General features: G+C 62.2%; 1 protein-coding gene across 4 annotated transcripts in view; it reads left to right on the top strand.

Moving 5' to 3' along the window:
• Positions 1–19,768, top strand: part of hdx (highly divergent homeobox) — a 62,730-nt gene that overhangs the window by 24,950 nt on the left and 18,012 nt on the right. The window lies entirely within an intron of this gene.

Raw genomic sequence — 19,768 nt, 5'->3', positions numbered from 1 at the left:
CTCAGCCAGCTAGCTCCGATCCAGGTCCCACTCAGCCAGCTAGCTCCGATCCAGGTCCCACTCAGCCAGCTGGTCCCACTCAGCCAGCTAGCTCCGATCCAGGTCCTACTCAGCCAGCTAGTCGCACTCTGCCAGCTAGCTCCGATCCAGGACCCACTCAGCCAGCTAGCTCCGATCCAGGACCCACTCAGCCAGCTAGCTCCGATCCAGGTCCCACTCAGCCAGCTAGCTCCGATCCAGGTCCCACTCAGCCAGCTAGCTCCGATCCAGGTCCCACTCAGCCAGCTAGCTCCGATCCAGGTCCCACTCAGCCAGCTAGCTCCGATCCAGGTCCCACTCAGCCAGCTAGTCCCACTCAGCCAGCTAGCTCCGATCCAGGTCCCACTCAGCCAGCTAGCGCCGATCCAGGTCCCACTCAGCCAGCTAGTCCCACTCAGCCAGCTAGCTCCGATCCAGGTCCCACTCAGCCAGCTAGTCCCAATCAGCCAGCTAGCTCCGATCCAGGACCCACTCAGCCAGCTAGCTCCGATCCAGGACCCACTCAGCCAGCTAGCTCCGATCCAGGTCCCACTCAGCCAGCTAGCTCCGATCCAGGTCCCACTCAGCCAGCTAGCTCCGATCCAGGTCCCACTCAGCCAGCTAGCTCCGATCCAGGTCCCACTCAGCCAGCTAGCTCCGATCCAGGTCCCACTCAGCCAGCTAGCTCCGATCCAGGTCCCACTCAGCCAGCTAGCTCCGATCCAGGTCCCACTCAGCCAGCTAGCTCCGATCCAGGTCCCACTCAGCCAGCTGGTCCCACTCAGCCAGCTAGACCCCCTCAGCCAGCTAGCTCCGATCCAGGTCCCACTCAGCCAGCTAGCTCCGATCCAGGGCCCACTCAGCCAGCTAGCTCCGATCCAGGTCCCACTCAGCGATCTAGCTCCGATCCAGGTCCCACTCAGCCAGCTAGCTCCGATCCAGGTGTCACTCAGCCAGCTGGTCCCACTCAGCCAGCTAGCTCCGATCCAGGTCCCACTCAGCCAGCTGGTCCCACTCAGCCAGCTAGCTCCGATCCAGGTCCTACTCAGCCAGCTGGTCCCACTCAGCCAGCTAGCTCCGATCCAGGACCCACTCAGCCAGCTGGTCCCACTCAGCCAGCTAGCTCCGATCCAGGTCCCACTCAGCCAGCTGGTCCCACTCAGCCAGCTGGTCCCACTCAGCCAGCTAGACCCCCTCAGCCAGCTAGCTCCGATCCAGGTCCCACTCAGCCGTCTAGCACCGATCCAGGTCCCACTCAGCCAGCTAGCTCTGATCCAGGTCCCACTCAGCCAGCTGGTCCCACTCAGCCAGCTAGCTCCGATCCAGGTCCTACTCAGCCAGCTGGTCCCACTCAGCCAGCTAGCTCCGATCCAGGACCCACTCAGCCAGCTGGTCCCACTCAGCCAGCTAGCTCCGATCCAGGTCCCACTCAGCCAGCTAGCTCTGATCCAGGACCCACTCAGCCAGCTAGCTCCGATCCAGGTCCCACTCAGCCAGCTAGCTCCGATCCAGGACCCACTCAGCCAGCTAGCTCCGATCCAGGTCCCACTCAGCCAGCTAGACCCACTCAGCCAGCTAGCTCCGATCCAGGTCCCACTCAGCCAGCTAGCTCCGATCCAGGTCCCACTCAGCCAGCTGGTCCCACTCAGCCAGCTAGCTCCGATCCAGGTCCTACTCAGCCAGCTAGTCCCACTCTGCCAGCTAGCTCCGATCCAGGACCCACTCAGCCAGCTAGCTCCGATCCAGGACCCACTCAGCCAGCTAGCTCCGATCCAGGTCCCACTCAGCCAGCTAGCTCCGATCCAGGTCCCACTCAGCCAGCTGGTCCCACTCAGCCAGCTAGCTCCGATCCAGGTCCTACTCAGCCAGCTGGTCCCACTCAGCCAGCTAGCTCCGATCCAGGACCCACTCAGCCAGCTGGTCCCACTCAGCCAGCTAGCTCCGATCCAGGTCCCACTCAGCCAGCTGGTCCCACTCAGCCAGCTGGTCCCACTCAGCCAGCTAGACCCCCTCAGCCAGCTAGCTCCGATCCAGGTCCCACTCAGCCGTCTAGCACCGATCCAGGTCCCACTCAGCCAGCTAGCTCTGATCCAGGTCCCACTCAGCCAGCTGGTCCCACTCAGCCAGCTAGCTCCGATCCAGGTCCTACTCAGCCAGCTGGTCCCACTCAGCCAGCTAGCTCCGATCCAGGACCCACTCAGCCAGCTGGTCCCACTCAGCCAGCTAGCTCCGATCCAGGTCCCACTCAGCCAGCTAGCTCTGATCCAGGACCCACTCAGCCAGCTAGCTCCGATCCAGGTCCCACTCAGCCAGCTAGCTCCGATCCAGGACCCACTCAGCCAGCTAGCTCCGATCCAGGTCCCACTCAGCCAGCTAGACCCACTCAGCCAGCTAGCTCCGATCCAGGTCCCACTCAGCCAGCTAGCTCCGATCCAGGTCCCACTCAGCCAGCTGGTCCCACTCAGCCAGCTAGCTCCGATCCAGGTCCTACTCAGCCAGCTAGTCCCACTCTGCCAGCTAGCTCCGATCCAGGACCCACTCAGCCAGCTAGCTCCGATCCAGGACCCACTCAGCCAGCTAGCTCCGATCCAGGTCCCACTCAGCCAGCTAGCTCCGATCCAGGTCCCACTCAGCCAGCTAGCTCCGATCCAGGTCCCACTCAGCCAGCTAGCTCCGATCCAGGTCCCACTCAGCCAGCTAGCTCCGATCCAGGTCCCACTCAGCCAGCTAGCTCCGATCCAGGTCCCACTCAGCCAGCTAGTCCCACTCAGCCAGCTAGCTCCGATCCAGGTCCCACTCAGCCAGCTAGCGCCGATCCAGGTCCCACTCAGCCAGCTAGTCCCACTCAGCCAGCTAGCTCCGATCCAGGTCCCACTCAGCCAGCTAGTCCCAATCAGCCAGCTAGCTCCGATCCAGGACCCACTCAGCCAGCTAGCTCCGATCCAGGTCCCACTCAGCCAGCTAGCTCCGATCCAGGTCCCACTCAGCCAGCTAGCTCCGATCCAGGTCCCACTCAGCCAGCTAGCTCCGATCCAGGTCCCACTCAGCCAGCTAGCTCCGATCCAGGTCCCACTCAGCCAGCTAGCTCCGATCCAGGTCCCACTCAGCCAGCTGGTCCCACTCAGCCAGCTAGACCCCCTCAGCCAGCTAGCTCCGATCCAGGTCCCACTCAGCCAGCTAGCTTCGATCCAGGTCCCTCTCAGCCAGCTAGCTCCGATCCAGGGCCCACTCAGCCAGCTAGCTCCGATCCAGGTCCCACTCAGCGATCTAGCTCCGATCCAGGTCCCACTCAGCCAGCTAGCTCCGATCCAGGTGTCACTCAGCCAGCTGGTCCCACTCAGCCAGCTAGCTCCGATCCAGGTCCCACTCAGCCAGCTGGTCCCACTCAGCCAGCTAGCTCCGATCCAGGTCCTACTCAGCCAGCTGGTCCCACTCAGCCAGCTAGCTCCGATCCAGGACCCACTCAGCCAGCTGGTCCCACTCAGCCAGCTAGCTCCGATCCAGGTCCCACTCAGCCAGCTAGCTCTGATCCAGGACCCACTCAGCCAGCTAGCTCCGATCCAGGTCCCACTCAGCCAGCTAGCTCCGATCCAGGACCCACTCAGCCAGCTAGCTCCGATCCAGGACCCACTCAGCCAGCTAGCTCCGATCCAGGTCCCACTCAGCCAGCTAGCTCCGATCCAGGTCCCACTCAGCCAGCTAGCTCCGATCCAGGTCCCACTCAGCCAGCTAGCTCCGATCCAGGTCCCACTCAGCCAGCTAGCTCCGATCCAGGTCCCACTCAGCCAGCTAGCTCCGATCCAGGTCCCACTCAGCCAGCTAGTCCCACTCAGCCAGCTAGCTCCGATCCAGGTCCCACTCAGCCAGCTAGCGCCGATCCAGGTCCCACTCAGCCAGCTAGTCCCACTCAGCCAGCTAGCTCCGATCCAGGTCCCACTCAGCCAGCTAGTCCCAATCAGCCAGCTAGCTCCGATCCAGGACCCACTCAGCCAGCTAGCTCCGATCCAGGTCCCACTCAGCCAGCTAGCTCCGATCCAGGTCCCACTCAGCCAGCTAGCTCCGATCCAGGTCCCACTCAGCCAGCTAGCTCCGATCCAGGTCCCACTCAGCCAGCTAGCTCCGATCCAGGTCCCACTCAGCCAGCTAGCTCCGATCCAGGTCCCACTCAGCCAGCTGGTCCCACTCAGCCAGCTAGACCCCCTCAGCCAGCTAGCTCCGATCCAGGTCCCACTCAGCCAGCTAGCTTCGATCCAGGTCCCTCTCAGCCAGCTAGCTCCGATCCAGGGCCCACTCAGCCAGCTAGCTCCGATCCAGGTCCCACTCAGCGATCTAGCTCCGATCCAGGTCCCACTCAGCCAGCTAGCTCCGATCCAGGTGTCACTCAGCCAGCTGGTCCCACTCAGCCAGCTAGCTCCGATCCAGGTCCCACTCAGCCAGCTGGTCCCACTCAGCCAGCTAGCTCCGATCCAGGTCCTACTCAGCCAGCTGGTCCCACTCAGCCAGCTAGCTCCGATCCAGGACCCACTCAGCCAGCTGGTCCCACTCAGCCAGCTAGCTCCGATCCAGGTCCCACTCAGCCAGCTGGTCCCACTCAGCCAGCTGGTCCCACTCAGCCAGCTAGACCCCCTCAGCCAGCTAGCTCCGATCCAGGTCCCACTCAGCCGTCTAGCACCGATCCAGGTCCCACTCAGCCAGCTAGCTCCGATCCAGGTCCCACTCAGCCAGCTGGTCCCACTCAGCCAGCTAGCTCCGATCCAGGTCCTACTCAGCCAGCTGGTCCCACTCAGCCAGCTAGCTCCGATCCAGGACCCACTCAGCCAGCTGGTCCCACTCAGCCAGCTAGCTCCGATCCAGGTCCCACTCAGCCAGCTAGCTCTGATCCAGGACCCACTCAGCCAGCTAGCTCCGATCCAGGTCCCACTCAGCCAGCTAGCTCCGATCCAGGACCCACTCAGCCAGCTAGCTCCGATCCAGGTCCCACTCAGCCAGCTAGCTCCGATCCAGGACCCACTCAGCCAGCTATCTCCGATCCAGGTCCCACTCAGCCAGCTAGCTCCGATCCAGGTCCCACTCAGCCAGCTTGCTCCGATCCAGGTCCCACTCAGCCAGCTAGCTCCGATCCAGGTCCCAATCAGCCAGCTAGCTCCGATCCAGGTCCCACTCAGCCAGCTAGCTCCGATCCAGGTCCCACTCAGCCAGCTAGCTCCGATCCAGGTCCCACTCAGCCAGCTGGTCCCACTCAGCCAGCTAGCTCCGATCCAGGTCCCACTCAGCCAGCTAGACCCACTCAGCCAGCTAGCTCCGATCCAGGTCCCACTCAGCCATCTAGCTCCGATCCAGGTCCCACTCAGCCAGCTAGCTCCGATCCAGGTCCCACTCAGCCAGCTGGTCCCACTCAGCCAGCTAGCTCCGATCCAGGTCCTACTCAGCCAGCTAGTCCCACTCAGCCAGCTAGCTCCGATCCAGGTCCCACTCAGCCAGCTCGCTCCGATCCAGGTCCCACTCAGCCAGCTAGCTCTGATCCAGGTCCCACTCAGCCAGCTGGTCCCACTCAGCCAGCTAGCTCCGATCCAGGTCCCACTCAGCCAGCAGGCCCACTCAGCCAGCTAGCTCCGATCCAGGTCCCACTCAGCCAGCTGGTCCCACTCAGCCAGCTAGCTCCGATCCAGGTCCTTCTCAGCCAGCTAGTCCCACTCAGCCAGCTAGCTCCGATCCAGGACCCACTCAGCCAGCTAGCTCCGATCCAGGACCCACTCAGCCAGCTAGCTCCGATCCAGGTCCCACTCAGCCAGCTAGCTCCGATCCAGGTCCCACTCAGCCAGCTAGCTCCGATCCAGGTCCCACTCAGCCAGCTAGCTCCGATCTAGGTCCCACTCAGCCAGCTAGCTCTGATCCAGGTCCCACTCAGCCAGCTGGTCCCACTCAGCCAGCTAGCTCCGATCCAGGTCCCACTCAGCCAGCAGGCCCACTCAGCCAGCTAGCTCCGATCCAGGTCCCACTCAGCCAGCTAGCTCCGATCCAGGACCCACTCAGCCAGCTAGCTCCGATCCAGGACCCACTCAGCCAGCTAGCTCTGATCCAGGTCCCACTCAGCCAGCTAGCTCTGATCCAGGACCCACTCAGCTAGCTAGCTCCGATCCAGGTCCCACTCAGCCAGCTAGTCCCACTCAGCCAGCTATCTCCGATCCAGGACCCACTCAGCCAGCTAGCTCCGATCCAGGTCCCACTCAGCCAGCTAGCTCCGATCCAGGTCCCACTCAGCCAGCTGGTCCCACTCAGCCAGCTAGCTCCGATCCAGGTCCCACTCAGCCAGCTGGTCCCACTCAGCCAGCTGGTCCCACTCAGCCAGCTAGACCCCCTCAGCCAGCTAGCTCCGATCCAGGTCCCACTCAGCCAGCTAGCTCCGATCCAGGTCCCACTCAGCCAGCTAGCTCCGATCCAGGACCCACTCAGCCAGCTAGCTCCGATCCAGGTCCCACTCAGCCAGCTAGCTCTGATCCAGGACCCACTCAGCCAGCTAGCTCCGATCCAGGTCCCACTCAGCCAGCCAGGGCTATCCAGGTTCCACTCAGCCAGCTAGCTCCGATCCAGGTCCCAATCAACCAGCTAGCTCCGATCCAGGTCCCAATCAGCCAGCTAGCTCCGATCCAGGTCCCACTCAGCCAGCCAAGTCCGATCCAGGTCCCACTCAGCCAGCTAGGTCCGATCCAGGTCCCAATCAGCCAGCTAGCTCCGATCCAGGTCCCAATCAGCCAGCTAGCTCCGATCCAGGTCCCAATCAGCCAGCTAGCTCCGATCCAGGTCCCAATCAGCCAGCTAGCTCCGTTCCAGGTCCCACTCAGCCAGCTAGCTCCGATCCAGGTCCCACTCAGCCAGCTAGCTCCGATCCAGGTCCCACTCAGCCAGCTAGCTCCGATCCAGGTCCCACTCAGCCAGCTAGCTCCGATCCAGGTCCCACTCAGCCAGCTGGTCCCACTCAGCCAGCTAGCTCCGATCCAGGTCCTTCTCAGCCAGCTAGTCCCACTCAGCCAGCTAGCTCCGATCCAGGACCCACTCAGCCAGCTAGCTCCGATCCAGGACCCACTCAGCCAGCTAGCTCCGATCCAGGTCCCACTCAGCCAGCTAGCTCCGATCCAGGTCCCACTCAGCCAGCTAGCTCCGATCCAGGTCCCACTCAGCCAGCTAGCTCCGATCTAGGTCCCACTCAGCCAGCTAGCTCTGATCCAGGTCCCACTCAGCCAGCTGGTCCCACTCAGCCAGCTAGCTCCGATCCAGGTCCCACTCAGCCAGCAGGCCCACTCAGCCAGCTAGCTCCGATCCAGGTCCCACTCAGCCAGCTAGCTCCGATCCAGGACCCACTCAGCCAGCTAGCTCCGATCCAGGACCCACTCAGCCAGCTAGCTCTGATCCAGGTCCCACTCAGCCAGCTAGCTCTGATCCAGGACCCACTCAGCTAGCTAGCTCCGATCCAGGTCCCACTCAGCCAGCTAGTCCCACTCAGCCAGCTATCTCCGATCCAGGACCCACTCAGCCAGCTAGCTCCGATCCAGGTCCCACTCAGCCAGCTAGCTCCGATCCAGGTCCCACTCAGCCAGCTGGTCCCACTCAGCCAGCTAGCTCCGATCCAGGTCCCACTCAGCCAGCTGGTCCCACTCAGCCAGCTGGTCCCACTCAGCCAGCTAGACCCCCTCAGCCAGCTAGCTCCGATCCAGGTCCCACTCAGCCAGCTAGCTCCGATCCAGGTCCCACTCAGCCAGCTAGCTCCGATCCAGGACCCACTCAGCCAGCTAGCTCCGATCCAGGTCCCACTCAGCCAGCTAGCTCTGATCCAGGACCCACTCAGCCAGCTAGCTCCGATCCAGGTCCCACTCAGCCAGCCAGGGCTATCCAGGTTCCACTCAGCCAGCTAGCTCCGATCCAGGTCCCAATCAACCAGCTAGCTCCGATCCAGGTCCCAATCAGCCAGCTAGCTCCGATCCAGGTCCCACTCAGCCAGCCAAGTCCGATCCAGGTCCCACTCAGCCAGCTAGGTCCGATCCAGGTCCCAATCAGCCAGCTAGCTCCGATCCAGGTCCCAATCAGCCAGCTAGCTCCGATCCAGGTCCCAATCAGCCAGCTAGCTCCGATCCAGGTCCCAATCAGCCAGCTAGCTCCGTTCCAGGTCCCACTCAGACAGCTAGCTCCGATCCAGGTCCCACTCAGCCAGCTAGCTCCGATCCAGGTCCCACTCAGCCAGCTAGCTCCGATCCAGGTCCCACTCAGCCAGCTAGCTCCGATCCAGGTCCCACTCAGCCAGCAGTCCCACTCAGCCAGCTAGCTCTGATCCAGGTCCCACTCAGCCAGCTAGTCCCAATCAGCCAGCTAGCTCCGATCCAGGTCCCACTCAGCCAGCTGGTCCCACTCAGCCAGCTAGCTCCGATCCAGGTCCTTCTCAGCCAGCTAGTCCCACTCAGCCAGCTAGCTCCGATCCAGGACCCACTCAGCCAGCTAGCTCCGATCCAGGACCCACTCAGCCAGCTAGCTCTGATCCAGGTCCCACTCAGCCAGCTAGCTCCGATCCAGGTCCCACTCAGCCAGCTAGCTCCGATCCAGGTCCCACTCAGCCAGCTAGCTCCGATCCAGGTCCCACTCAGCCAGCTAGCTCCGATCTAGGTCCCACTCAGCCAGCTAGCTCTGATCCAGGTCCCACTCAGCCAGCTGGTCCCACTCAGCCAGCTAGCTCCGATCCAGGTCCCACTCAGCCAGCAGGCCCACTCAGCCAGCTAGCTCCGATCCAGGTCCCACTCAGCCAGCTAGCTCCGATCCAGGACCCACTCAGCCAGCTAGCTCCGATCCAGGACCCACTCAGCCAGCTAGCTCTGATCCAGGTCCCACTCAGCCAGCTAGCTCTGATCCAGGACCCACTCAGCCAGCTAGCTCCGATCCAGGTCCCACTCAGCCAGCTAGTCCCACTCAGCCAGCTATCTCCGATCCAGGACCCACTCAGCCAGCTAGCTCCGATCCAGGTCCCACTCAGCCAGCTAGCTCCGATCCAGGTCCCACTCAGCCAGCTGGTCCCACTCAGCCAGCTAGCTCCGATCCAGGTCCCACTCAGCCACCTGGTCCCACTCAGCCAGCTGGTCCCACTCAGCCAGCTAGACCCCCTCAGCCAGCTAGCTCCGATCCAGGTCCCACTCAGCCAGCTAGCTCCGATCCAGGGCCCACTCAGCCAGCTAGCTCCGATCCAGGTCCCACTCAGCCATCTAGCTCCGATCCAGGTCCCACTCAGCCAGCTAGCTCCGATCCAGGTCCCACTCAGCCAGCTGGTCCCACTCAGCCAGCTAGCTCCGATCCAGGACCCACTCAGCCAGCTAGCTCCGATCCAGGACCCACTCAGCCAGCTAGCTCCGATCCAGGTCCCACTCAGCCAGCTAGCTCCGATCCAGGTCCCACTCAGCCAGCTAGCTCCGATCCAGGTCCCACTCAGCCAGCTAGCTCCGATCCAGGTCCCACTCAGCCAGCTAGCTCCGATCCAGGTCCCACTCAGCCAGCTAGCTCTGATCCAGGTCCCACTCAGCCAGCTGGTCCCACTCAGCCAGCTAGCTCCGATCCAGGTCCCACTCAGCCAGCAGGCCCACTCAGCCAGCTAGCTCCGATCCAGGTCCCACTCAGCCAGCTAGCTCCGATCCAGGACCCACTCAGCCAGCTAGCTCCGATCCAGGACCCACTCAGCCAGCTAGCTCTGATCCAGGACCCACTCAGCCAGCTAGCTCCGATCCAGGTCCCACTCAGCCAGCTAGTCCCACTCAGCCAGCTAGCTCCGATCCAGGACCCACTCAGCCAGCTAGCTCCGATCCAGGTCCCACTCAGCCAGCTAGCTCCGATCCAGGTCCCACTCAGCCAGCTGGTCCCACTCAGCCAGCTAGCTCCGATCCAGGTCCCACTCAGCCAGCTGGTCCCACTCAGCCAGCTGGTCCCACTCAGCCAGCTAGACCCCCTCAGCCAGCTAGCTCCGATCCAGGTCCCACTCAGCCAGCTAGCTCCGATCCAGGTCCCACTCAGCCAGCTAGCTCCGATCCAGGGCCCACTCAGCCAGCTAGCTCCGATCCAGGTCCCACTCAGCCATCTAGCTCCGATCCAGGTCCCACTCAGCCAGCTAGCTCCGATCCAGGTCCCACTCAGCCAGCTGGTCCCACTCAGCCAGCTAGCTCTGATCCAGGTCCTACTCAGCCAGCTGGTCCCACTCAGCCAGCTAGCTCCGATCCAGGACCCACTCAGCCAGCTGGTCCCACTCAGCCAGCTAGCTCCGATCCAGGTCCCACTCAGCCAGCTGGTCCCACTCAGCCAGCTGGTCCCACTCAGCCAGCTAGCTCCGATCCAGAACCCACTCAGCCAGCTGGTCCCACTCAGCCAGCTAGCTCCGATCCAGGTCCCACTCAGCCAGCTGGTCCCACTCAGCCAGCTGGTCCCACTCAGCCAGCTAGACCCCCTCAGCCAGCTAGCTCCGATCCAGGTCCCACTCAGCCGTCTAGCACCGATCCAGGTCCCACTCAGCCAGCTAGCTCCGATCCAGGTCCCACTCAGCCAGCTGGTCCCACTCAGCCAGCTAGCTCCGATCAAGGTCCTACTCAGCCAGCTGGTCCCACTCAGCCAGCTAGCTCCGATCCAGGACCCACTCAGCCAGCTGGTCCCACTCAGCCAGCTAGCTCCGATCCAGGTCCCACTCAGCCAGCTAGCTCCGATCCAGGACCCACTCAGCCAGCTAGCTCCGATCCAGGTCCCACTCAGCCAGCTAGCTCCGATCCAGGACCCACTCAGCCAGCTAGCTCCGATCCAGGTCCCACTCAGCCAGCTAGCTCCGATCCAGGACCCACTCAGCCAGCTATCTCCGATCCAGGTCCCACTCAGCCAGCTAGCTCCGATCCAGGTCCCAATCAGCCAGCTAGCTCCGATCCAGGTCCCACTCAGCCAGCTAGCTCCGATCCAGGTCCCACTCAGCCAGCTGGTCCCACTCAGCTAGCTAGCTCCGATCCAGGTCCCACTCAGCCAGCTAGACCCACTCAGCCAGCTAGCTCCGATCCAGGTCCTACTCAGCCAGCTAGTCCCACTCTGCCAGCTAGCTCCGATCCAGGACCCACTCAGCCAGCTAGCTCCGATCCAGGACCCACTCAGCCAGCTAGCTCCGATCCAGGTCCCACTGAGCCAGCTAGCTCCGATCCAGGTCCCACTCAGCCAGCTAGCTCCGATCCAGGTCCCACTCAGCCAGCTAGCTCCGATCCAGGTCCCACTCAGCCAGCTAGCTCCGATCCAGGTCCCACTCAGCCAGCTGGTCCCACTCAGCCAGCTAGCTCCGATCCAGGTCCCACTCAGCCAGCTAGTCCCACTCAGCCAGCTAGCTCCGATCCAGGTCCCACTCAGCCAGCTAGCGCCGATCCAGGTCCCACTCAGCCAGCAGTCCCACTCAGCCAGCTAGCTCCGATCCAGGTCCCACTCAGCCAGCTAGTCCCAATCAGCCAGCTAGCTCCGATCCAGGACCCACTCAGCCAGCTAGCTCCGATCCAGGTCCCACTCAGCCAGCTAGCTCCGATCCAGGTCCCACTCAGCCAGCTAGCTCCGATCCAGGTCCCACTCAGCCAGCTAGCTCCGATCCAGGTCCCACTCAGCCAGCTAGCTCCGATCCAGGTCCCACTCAGCCAGCTGGTCCCACTCTGCCAGCTGGTCCCACTCAGCCAGCTAGACCCCCTCAGCCAGCTAGCTCCGATCCAGGTCCCACTCAGCCAGCTAGCTCCGATCCAGGTCCCACTCAGCCAGCTAGCTCCGATCCAGGTCCCACTCAGCCAGCTAGCTCCGATCCAGGTCCCACTCAGCCAGATAGCTCCGATCCAGGTCCCACTCAGCCAGATAGCTCCGATCCAGGTCCCACTCAGCCAGCTGGTCCCACTCAGCCAGCTGGTCCCACTCAGCCAGCTGGTCCCACTCAGCCAGCTGGTCCCACTCAGCCAGCTAGACCCCCTCAGCCAGCTAGCTCCGATCCAGGTCCCACTCAGCCAGCTAGCTCCGATCCAGGTCCCACTCAGCCAGCTAGCTCCGATCCAGGTCCCACTCAGCCAGCTGGTCCCACTCAGCCAGCTAGCTCCGATCCAGGTCCCACTCAGCCAGCTAGCTCCGATCCAGGTCCCACTCAGCCAGCTGGTCCCACTCAGCCAGCTGGTCCCACTCAGCCAGCTAGACCCCCTCAGCCAGCTAGCTCCGATCCAGGTCCCACTCAGCCAGCTAGCTCCGATCCAGGTCCCACTCAGCCAGCTAGCTCCGATCCAGGTCCCACTCAGCCAGCTGGTCCCACTCAGCCAGCTAGCTCCGATCCAGGTCCCACTCAGCCAGCTAGCTCCGATCCAGGTCCCACTCAGCCAGCTGGTCCCACTCAGCCAGCTAGCTCCGATCCAGGTCTCACTCAGCCAGCTGGTCCCACTCAGCCAGCTGGTCCCACTCAGCCAGCTAGACCCCCTCAGCCAGCTAGCTCCGATCCAGGTCCCACTCAGCCAGCTAGCTCCGATCCAGGTCCCACTCAGCCAGCTAGCTCCGATCCAGGTCCCACTCAGCCAGCTAGCTCCGATCCAGGTCCCACTCAGCCATCTAGCTCCGATCCAGGTCCCACTCAGCCAGCTAGCTCCGATCCAGGTCCCACTCAGCCAGCTGGTCCCACTCAGCCAGCTGGTCCCACTCAGCCAGCTAGACCCCCTCAGCCAGCTAGCTCCGATCCAGGTCCCACTCAGCCAGCTAGCTCCGATCCAGGTCCCACTCAGCCAGCTAGCTCCGATCCAGGTCCCACTCAGCCAGCTAGCTCCGATCCAGGTCCCACTCAGCCATCTAGCTCCGATCCAGGTCCCACTCAGCCAGCTAGCTCCGATCCAGGTCCCACTCAGCCAGCTGGTCCCACTCAGCCAGCTAGCTCCGATCCAGGTCCCACTCAGCCAGCTGGTCCCACTCAGCCAGCTAGCTCCGATCCAGGTCCTACTCAGCCAGCTGGTCCCACTCAGCCAGCTAGCTCCGATCCAGGACCCACTCAGCCAGCTGGTCCCACTCAGCCAGCTAGCTCCGATCCAGGTCCCACTCAGCCAGCTGGTCCCACTCAGCCAGCTGGTCCCACTCAGCCAGCTGGTCCCACTCAGCCAGCTAGCTCCGATCCAGGACCCACTCAGCCAGCTGGTCCCACTCAGCCAGCTAGCTCCGATCCAGGTCCCACTCAGCCAGCTGGTCCCACTCAGCCAGCTGGTCCCACTCAGACAGCTAGACCCCCTCAGCCAGCTAGCTCCGATCCAGGTCCCACTCAGCCGTCTAGCACCGATCCAGGTCCCACTCAGCCAGCTAGCTCCGATCCAGGTCCCACTCAGCCAGCTGGTCCCACTCAGCCAGCTAGCTCCGATCCAGGTCCTACTCAGCCAGCTGGTCCCACTCAGCCAGCTAGCTCCGATCCAGGACCCACTCAGCCAGCTGGTCCCACTCAGCCAGCTAGCTCCGATCCAGGTCCCACTCAGCCAGCTAGCTCTGATCCAGGACCCACTCAGCCAGCTAGCTCCGATCCAGGTCCCACTCAGCCAGCTAGTCCCACTCAGCCAGCTAGCTCCGATCCAGGACCCACTCAGCCAGCTAGCTCCGATCCAGGACCCACTCAGCCAGCTAGCTCCGATCCAGGTCCCACTCAGCCAGCTAGCTCCGATCCAGGTCCCACTCAGCCAGCTGGTCCCACTCAGCCAGCTAGCTCCGATCCAGGTCCCACTCAGCCAGCTGGTCCCACTCAGCCAGCTGGTCCCACTCAGCCAGCTAGACCCCCTCAGCCAGCTAGCTCCGATCCAGGTCCCACTCAGCCAGCTAGCTCCGATCCAGGTCCCACTTAGCCAGCTAGCTCCGATCCAGGGCCCACTCAGCCAGCTAGCTCCGATCCAGGACTCACTCAGCCAGCTAGCTCCGATCCAGGTCCCACTCAGCCAGCTAGCTCCGATCCAGGTCCCACTCAGCCAGCTGGTCCCACTCAGCCAGCTAGCTCCGATCCAGGTCCCACTCAGCCAGCTGGTCCCACTCAGCCAGCTGGTCCCACTCAGCCAGCTAGACCCCCTCAGCCAGCTAGCTCCGATCCAGGTCCCACTCAGCCAGCTAGCTCCGATCCAGGTCCCACTTAGCCAGCTAGCTCCGATCCAGGGCCCACTCAGCCAGCTAGCTCCGATCCAGGTCCCACTCAGCCATCTAGCTCCGATCCAGGTCCCACTCAGCCAGCTAGCTCCGATCCAGGTCCCACTCAGCCAGCTGGTCCCACTCAGCCAGCTAGCTCCGATCCAGGTCCCACTCAGCCAGCTGGTCCCACTCAGCCAGCTAGCTCCGATCCAGGTCCTACTCAGCCAGCTGGTCCCACTCAGCCAGCTAGCTCCGATCCAGGACCCACTCAGCCAGCTGGTCCCACTCAGCCAGCTAGCTCCGATCCAGGTCCCACTCAGCCAGCTGGTCCCACTCAGCCAGCTGGTCCCACTCAGCCAGCTAGCTCCGATCCAGAACCCACTCAGCCAGCTGGTCCCACTCAGCCAGCTAGCTCCGATCCAGGTCCCACTCAGCCAGCTGGTCCCACTCAGCCAGCTGGTCCCACTCAGCCAGCTAGCTCCGATCCAGGACCCACTCAGCCAGCTGGTCCCACTCAGCCAGCTAGCTCCGATCCAGGTCCCACTCAGCCAGCTAGCTCTGATCCAGGACCCACTCAGCCAGCTAGCTCCGATCCAGGTCCCACTCAGCCAGCTAGCTCCGATCCAGGACCCACTCAGCCAGCTAGCTCCGATCCAGGTCCCACTCAGCCTGCTAGCTCCGATCCAGGACCCACTCAGCCAGCTATCTCCGATCCAGGTCCCACTCAGCCAGCTAGCTCCGATCCAGGTCCCAATCAGCCAGCTAGCTCCGATCCAGGTCCCACTCAGCCAGCTAGCTCCGATCCAGGTCCCACTCAGCCAGCTGGTCCCACTCAGCCAGCTAGCTCCGATCCAGGTCCCACTCAGCCAGCTAGACCCACTCAGCCAGCTAGCTCCGATCCAGGTCCCACTCAGCCAGCTAGCTCCGATCCAGGTCCCACTCAGCCATCTAGCTCCGATCCAGGTCCCACTCAGCCAGCTAGCTCCGATCCAGGTCCCACTCAGCCAGCTGGTCCCACTCAGCCAGCTAGCTCCGATCAAGGTCCTACTCAGCCAGCTAGTCCCACTCTGCCAGCTAGCTCCGATCCAGGACCCACTCAGCCAGCTAGCTCCGATCCAGGTCCCACTCAGCCAGCTTGCTCCGATCCAGGTCCCACTCAGCCAGCTAGCTCCGATCCAGGTCCCAATCAGCCAGCTAGCTCCGATCCAGGTCCCAATCAGCCAGCTAGCTCCGATCCAGGTCCCAATCAGCCAGCTAGCTCCGATCCAGGTCCCACTCAGCCAGCTAGCTCCGATCCAGGTCCCACTCAGCCAACTGGTCCCACTCAGCCAGCTAGCTCCGATCCAGGTCCCACTCAGCCAACTGGTCCCACTCAGCCAGCTAGCTCCGATCCAAGTCCCACTCAGCCAGCTAGACCCACTCAGCCAGCTAGCTCCGATCCAGGTCCCACTCAGCCATCTAGCTCCGACCCAGGTCCCACTCAGCCAGCTAGCTCCGATCCAGGTCCCACTCAGCCAGCTGGTCCCACTCAGCCAGCTAGCTCCGATCCAGGTCCTACTCAGCCAGCTAGTCCCACTCAGCCAGCTAGCTCCGATCCAGGACCCACTCAGCCAGCTAGCTCCGATCCAGGTCCCACTCAGCCAGCTAGGTCCGATCCAGGTCCCACTCAGCCAGCTAGCTCCGATCCAGGTCCCACTCAGCCAGCTAGCTCCGATCCAGGTCCCACTCAGCCAGCTAGCTCCGATCCAGGGCCCAATTAGCTTGCTAGCGAGCTTTGATCCAGGTCCCACTCAGCCAGCTAACTCTGATCCAGGTCCCAATCAGCTTGCTAGCGAGCTCTGATCCAGGTCCCACTCAGCCAGCTAGCTCTGATCCAGGTCCCAATCAGCCAGCTAGCTCTGATCCAGGTCCCACTCAGCCAGCTAGCTCCGATCCAGGTCCCACTCAGCCAGCTGGTCCCACTCAGCCAGCTAGCTCCGATCCAGGTCCCACTCAGCCAGCTACTCCCACTCAGCCAGCTAGCTCCGATCCAGGACCCACTCAGCCAACTAGCTCCGATCCAGGTCCCACTCAGCCAGCTAGTCCCACTCAGCCAGCTAGCTCCGATCCAGGACCCACTCAGCCAGCTAGCTCCGATCCAGGTCCCACTCAGCCAGCTAGCTCCGATCCAGGTCCCACTCAGCCAGCTAGGTCCGATCCAGGTCCCACTCAGCCAGCTAGGTCCGATCCTGGTCCCAATCAGCCAGCTAGCTCCGATCCAGGTCCCAATCAGCCAGCTAGCTCAGATCCAGGTCCCAATCAGCCAGCTAGCTCCGATCCAGGTCCCAATCAGCCAGCTAGCTCCGATCCAGGTCCCACTCAGCCAGCTAGCTCCGATCCAGGTCCCACTCAGCCAGCAGGCCCACTCAGCCAGCTAGCTCCAATCCAGGTCCCACTCAGCCAGCTAGCTCCGATCCAGGTCCCACTCAGCCAGCCAGGGCTATCCAGGTTCCACTCAGCCAGCTAGCTCCGATCCAGGTCCCAATCAGCCACCTAGCTCCGATCCAGGTCCCAATCAGCCAGCTTGCTCCGATCCAGGTCCCACTCAGCCAGCTAGCTCCGATCCAGGTCCCACTCAGCCAGCTAGCTCCGATCCAGGTCCCACTCAGCCAGCTAGCTCCGATCCAGGACCCACTCAGCCAACTAGCTCCGATCCAGGTCCCACTCAGCCAGCTGGTCCCACTCAGCCAGCTAGCTCCGATCCAGGTCCCACTCAGCCAACTAGCTCCGATCCAGGTCCCACTCAGCCAGCTGGTCCCACTCAGCCAGCTAGCTCCGATCCAGGTCCCACTCAGCCAGCTAGTCCCACTCAGCCAGCTAGCTCCGATCCAGGACCCACTCAGCCAACTAGCTCCGATCCAGGTCCCACTCAGCCAGCTGGTCCCACTCAGCCAGCTAGCTCCGATCCAGGTCCCACTCAGCCAGCTAGCTCCGATCCAGGACCCACTCAGCCATCTAGCTCCGATCCAGGTCCCACTCAGCCAGCTAGGTCCGATCCAGGTCCCAATCAGCCAGCTAGCTCCGATCCAGGTCCCACTCAGCCAGCTGGTCCCACTCAGCCAGCTAGCTCCGATCCAGGTCCCACTCGGCCAGCTAGTCCCACTCAGCCAGCTAGCTCCGATCCAGGTTCCACTCAGCCAGCTAGCTCCGATCCAGGTCCCACTGAGCCAGCTAGCTCCGATTCAGGTCCCACTCAGCCAGCTAGCTCCGATCCAGGTCCCACTCAGCCAGCTAGCTCCGATCCAGGTCCCACTCAGCCAGCTAGCTCCGATCCAGGTCCCACTCAGCCAGCTAGCTCCGATCCAGGTCCCACTCAGCCAGCTAGCTCCGATCCAGGTCCCACTCAGCCAGCTAGCTCCGATCCAGGTCCCACTCAGCCAGCTAGTCCCACTCAGCCAGCTAGATCCTATCCAGGTCCCACTCAGCCAGCTAGCTCCGATCCAGGTCCCACTCAGCCAGCTAGGTCCGATCCAGGTCCCACTCAGCCAGCTAGGTCCGATCCAGGTCCCAATCAGCCAGCTAGCTCCGATCCAGGTCCCAATCAGCCAGCTAGCTCCGATCCAGGTCCCAATCAGCCAGCTAGCTCCGATCCAGGTCCCAATCAGCCAGCTAGCTCCGATCCAGGTCCCACTCAGCCAGCTAGCTCCGATCCAGGTCCCAATCAGCTTGCTAGCAAGCTCCGATCCAGGTCCCACTCAGCCAGCTAGTCCCACTCAGCCAGCTAGATCCGATCCAGGTCCCACTCAGCTTGCTAGCTAGCTCCGATCCAGGTCCCACTCAGCCAGCTAGGTCCGATCCAGGTCCCACTCAGCTTGCTAGCTAGGTCCGATCCAGGTCCCAATCAGCCAGCTAGCTCCGATCCAGGTCCCAATCAGCCAGCTAGCTCCGATCCAGGTCCCAATCAGCCAGCTAGCTCCGATCCAGGTCCCAATCAGCCAGCTAGCTCCGATCCAGGTCCCACTCAGCCAGCTAGCTCCGATCCAGGGCCCAATTAGCTTGCTAGCGAGCTTTGATCCAGGTCCCACTCAGCCAGCTAACTCTGATCCAGGTCCCAATCAGCTTGCTAGCGAGCTCTGATCCAGGTCCCACTCAGCCAGCTAGCTCTGATCCAGGTCCCAATCAGCCAGCTAGCTCTGATCCAGGTCCCACTCAGCCAGCTAGCTCCGATCCAGGTCCCACTCAGCCAGCTGGTCCCACTCAGCCAGCTAGCTCCGATCCAGGTCCCACTCAGCCAGCTACTCCCACTCAGCCAGCTAGCTCCGATCCAGGACCCACTCAGCCAACTAGCTCCGATCCAGGTCCCACTCAGCCAGCTAGTCCCACTCAGCCAGCTAGCTCCGATCCAGGACCCACTCAGCCAGCTAGCTCCGATCCAGGTCCCACTCAGCCAGCTAGCTCCGATCCAGGTCCCACTCAGCCAGCTAGGTCCGATCCAGGTCCCACTCAGCCAGCTAGGTCCGATCCAGGTCCCAATCAGCCAGCTAGCTCTGATCCAGGTCCCAATCAGCCAGCTAGCTCCGATCCAGGTCCCAATCAGCCAGCTAGCTCCGATCCAGGTCCCAATCAGCCAGCTAGCTCCGATCCAGGTCCCACTCAGCCAGCTAGCTCCGATCCAGGTCCCACTCAGCCAGCTAGCTCCGATCCAGGTCCCAATCAGCTTGCTAGCGAGCTCCGATCCAGGTCCCACTCAGCCAGCTAGCTCTGATCCAGGTCCCAATTAGCTTGCTAGCGAGCTTTGATCCAGGTCCCACTCAGCCAGCTAGCTCCGATCCAGGTCCCACTCAGCCAGCTAGCTCCGATCCAGGTCCCACTCAGCCAGCTAGTCCCACTCAGCCAGCTAGCTCCGATCCAGGTCCCACTCAGCCAGCTAGCTCCGATCCAGGTCCCACTCAGCCAGCTAGCTCCGATCCAGGGCCCAATTAGCTTGCTAGCGAGCTTTGATCCAGGTCCCACTCAGCCAGCTAACTCTGATCCAGGTCCCAATCAGCTTGCTAGCGAGCTCTGATCCAGGTCCCACTCAGCCAGCTAGCTCTGATCCAGGTCCCAATTAGCTTGCTAGCGAGCTTTGATCCAGGTGCCACTCAGCTAGCTCTGATCCAGAGCCCAGTTAATTTGCTAGTTCTACTCTACTACTATGGTTTTATAATCTGAGTGTATGAAATGTTCACGTGTGTGTTACCTGTCCAACTTCATGTCATGTGACCAGGTGAGATCATTTGATGGTCATGTGACCACTCTCTTACAGTCTATTAAAACCATAGATTTGAAATGTCTTTATTCTTTTGGAACTTTTGTCAGTGTAATGTTTGCTGTACATTTTTAGTTTATTTCACTTTTGTTTATCTATTTTACTTGCTTTGGCAATGTAAACATATGTTTCCCATGCCAATAAAAGCCCATATTTTGAAATTTAATTGATAGAGCTCACTAACGCCCAACAGCCAGTTTTGCATGGGCAGTGCCATTGAGGACTTCCACCATTTTTAGGTAGTCAACTGGGTGGGACTTCCTATCGGTTAAGGAAGGATCACATAATTCCATTTATGTCATCAGGAGGGATCAG

Source organism: Salmo salar, chromosome 09, assembly GCF_965601325.2.
Source record: "Salmo salar chromosome 09, fSalSal1, whole genome shotgun sequence".
Lineage (NCBI taxonomy): Eukaryota > Metazoa > Chordata > Actinopteri > Salmoniformes > Salmonidae > Salmo > Salmo salar.
The sequence above is the reverse complement of the archived record's forward strand: the minus strand, read 5'-3'. Positions and strand labels throughout refer to the sequence as shown.